The sequence below is a fragment of the Arachis duranensis genome, chromosome 4 (assembly GCF_000817695.3).
Source record: "Arachis duranensis cultivar V14167 chromosome 4, aradu.V14167.gnm2.J7QH, whole genome shotgun sequence".
In the NCBI taxonomy this organism is placed as follows: Eukaryota; Viridiplantae; Streptophyta; class Magnoliopsida; order Fabales; family Fabaceae; genus Arachis; species Arachis duranensis.
The window spans coordinates 67,407,105-67,410,611 of record NC_029775.3 but is presented as its reverse complement, the minus strand read 5'-3'; the positions used below and the strand labels follow the sequence as shown (position 1 = coordinate 67,410,611).

The window sequence follows — 3,507 nt, the reverse complement described above, 5'->3', positions numbered from 1 at the left end:
TTGCAGAGTTCTCAGGATCATAAGCTTCTTCAGAAACTGCCTCTTTAGTACTGTTGGATGCATTTTGCCATCCATTCAGACTTTGAGAGATCATGTTAACTTGTTGAGTCAACACTTTGTTCTGAGCCAATATGGCATTCAGAGCATCAATCTCAAGAACTCATTTCTTCTGAGGTGTCCCATTATTCATGGAATTCCTCTCAGAAGTGTATATGAATTGGTTATTTGCAACCATGTCAATTAATTCATGAGCTTCTGCAGGCATTTTCTTTAGGTGAATGGATCCACCTGCAGAATGGTCCAATGACATTTTCGAAAACTCAGATAGACCATAATAGAATATATCTAATATGGTCCATTCTAAAAGCATGTCAGATGGACACCTTTTGGTCAACTGCTTGTATCTTTCCCAAGCTTCATAGAGGGATTCACCATCTTTTTGTTTGAAGGTCTGAACATCCACTCTAAGCTTGCTCAGTTTTTGAGGAGGAAAGAATTTATCCAAGAAGGCAGTGACCAGCTTATCCCAGGAGTTTAGGCTATCTTTAGGTTGTGAATCCAACCATATTCTAGCTTTGTCTCTTACAGCAAAAGGGAAAAGCATGAGTCTGTAGACTTCAGGATCAACTCCATTCGTCTTAACAGTCTCACAAATCTGCAAGAACTCAGTTAAAAACTGGTAAGGATCTTCAGATGAAAGTCTATAAAACTTGCAGTTCTGTTGCATTAAAGCAACTAGCTGAGGTTTAAGCTCAAAATTATTGGCTCCAATGGCAGGAATGGAGATGCTTCTTCCATCAAATTTGGACGTGGGCTTAGTAAAATCACCAAGAATCCTCCTTGCATTATCATTATTGGGTTCAACTGCCATCTCCTTCTCTTGTTCAAAAATTTCTGAAAGGTTGCTTTTGGATTGTTGTAATTTAGCTTCTCTTAGTTTCCTCTTCAGAGTCCTTTCAGGTTTAGGATCAATTTCAACAAGAGTGCTTTTGTCATTGTTCCTGCTCTTATGAAAGAGAAGAAAACAAGAAAAGAAGAGGAATCCTCTATGTCACAGTATAGAGATTCCTTTATGTTAGTAGAAGAAGAAAGGGGAGAAGAGTGAAGGAGAATAGTTTCGGATTTTTAGATGAAGAGAGGTGAAGAGAAGTGTTAGTAAATAAATAATTAAATAGAATAAGAAAAGAGATAGAAAATTTCGAAAATAATTTTGAAAAAGTGGTTGGTGATTTTCGAAAATTAAAGATAAGATATGATTAAAATTAAAATTTAAAACAATTAAAAAGAATTTTTGAAAAAGAGAGAGGTATTTTCGAAAATTAGAGAGGGATAGGTAGTTAGTTGGTTTTGAAAAAGATAAGAAACAAACAAAAAGTCAAATAGTTAGTTAAAAAAATATTAAAATTAAATTTGAAAAGATAAGAAGATAAGAAGTTAGATAAGATATTTTGAAATCAAATTTTGAAAAAGATAAGATTTTGAAAAAGATAAGATAAAAAGATAAGATTTTTAAGAAAAAGGCATTTTGAAAAAGATTTAATTTTTAAAATGACTTAACTAACAAGAAACTACAAGATAAGATTCTAGAATTTAAAGATTAAACCTTTCTTAACAAGAAAGTAACAAACTTTAAATTTTTGAACCAATCACATTAATGGTTAGCATATTTTCGAAAATATGATATAAAAATAAGGAAAAGGATTTTGAAAATAGTTTGAAAAAGAATTTAAAAAGATAAGATTTTTAAAATTGAAATTTTGACTTGACTTGTAAGAAACAACTAATTTTAAAAATTTTTGACCAAGTCAACCCAAAATTTCGAAAATTTGGAGAGAAAAAAAGGAAAAGATATATTTTTGATTTTTTTGAATTTTTAATTATGAGAGAGAAAAACACAATTATGACCCAAAATTTAAAAATTTTGGATCAAAACACTTAATGCATGCAAGAACATTATGAATGTCAAGATGAACACCAAGAACACTTTGAAGATCATGATGAACATCAAGAACATATTTTTGAAAAATTTTTAAAAAATTTTTAAAGCATGCAACTCACACCAAACTTAAAAATTGACTCAAGACTCAAACAAGAAACACAAAATATTTTTAGTTTTTATGATTTTATTAATTTTTTTGGATTTTTATTAATTTTTTTTTTAAATATTTTTGGAAAAACGAAAAAGAAAAGAAAAATTTTGAAAAAGTTTTTGAAAAGAAAATTACCTAATCTGAGCAACAAGATGAACCGTCAGTTGTCCATACTCGAACAATCCTCGGCAACGGCGCCAAAAACTTGGTGGACGAAATTGTGATCACATCAATGTAGTACTCTTTGTTATTGTATGGAATCATTATTATGGCTCTTTGCTATGTGCGGACACAACTCCGTTCAACTAACCAGCAAATGTACTGGGTCGTCCAAGTAATAAACCTTACGTGAATAAGGGTCGATCCCACAGAGATTGTTGGTATGAAGCAAGCTATGGTCATCTTGTAAATCTCAGTCAGGCGAATAGTAATTGATTATGGAATTTCGAAAATCAATAAAAAATAATAAACATAAAATAAAGATAAAGTTACTCATGTATTTCCATGGTGAGAATTTCAGATAGATGTATGGAGATGCTGTGCTCCTTCTGAATCTCTACTTTCCTACTTCTTCCTTCTTCCTTCTTTGTCACTCCTTTCCATGGAAAGCTGTATGTAGGGCATCACCGTTGTTAATGGCTACATCCCATCCTCTCAGTGAAAATGGTCCAAATGCTCTGTCACAGCACGGCTAATCATCTGTCGGTTCTCAATCAGGTTGGAGTAGAATCCCTTGATTCTTTTGCGTCTGTCACTAACGCCCAGCCTTCAGGAGTTTGAAACTCGTCACAGTCATTCAATCCCAGAATCCTACTCGGAATACCACAGACAAGGTTATACTTTCCGGATTCCCATGAATGCAGCCATCAACTCTAGCTTATACCATGAAGATTCTGTTTAAGGAATCCAAGAGATATGCGCCCGGCCTAAGGTAGAACGGAAGTGGTTGTCAATCACGCGCGTTCATAGGTGAGAATGATTATGAGTGTCACGGATCATCACATTCATCAAGTTGAAGTGCAACGAATATCTTAGAATAAGAATAAAGAGAATTGAATAGGAAATAATAGTAATTGCATTGAAACTTGAGGTACAGCAGAGCTCCACACCCTTAATCTATGGTGTGTAGAAACTACACCGTTGAAAATACATAAGTGAAAGGTTCAAGCATGGCCGAATGGCCAGCCCCCAAAACGTGATCAATAGCCTCCTAAGATGAAGAATAAAACAAAACTGAGACCAAAGATGTAACGTGGTCAAAAGACGACTAATACACTAGTAAAAAGTCTTATTTATACTAAACTAGCTACTAGGGTTTACATGAGTAAGTAATTGATGTATAAATCCACTTTTGGGGCCCACTTGGTGTATGTTTGGGCTGAGCTTGATCTATCCACGAGCTGAGACTTCTCTTGGA

The 3,507-nt window shown here is 33.8% G+C and overlaps 1 non-coding gene across 1 annotated transcript; it reads left to right on the top strand.

Moving 5' to 3' along the window:
* The first annotated feature begins 368 nt into the window (after positions 1-368).
* Positions 369-472, top strand: LOC127747183 (small nucleolar RNA R71). Its single transcript, XR_008008987.1, has one exon. It is a non-coding gene; the product is annotated as a small nucleolar RNA R71 (small nucleolar RNA).
* The last annotated feature ends 3,035 nt before the right edge of the window (positions 473-3,507 follow it).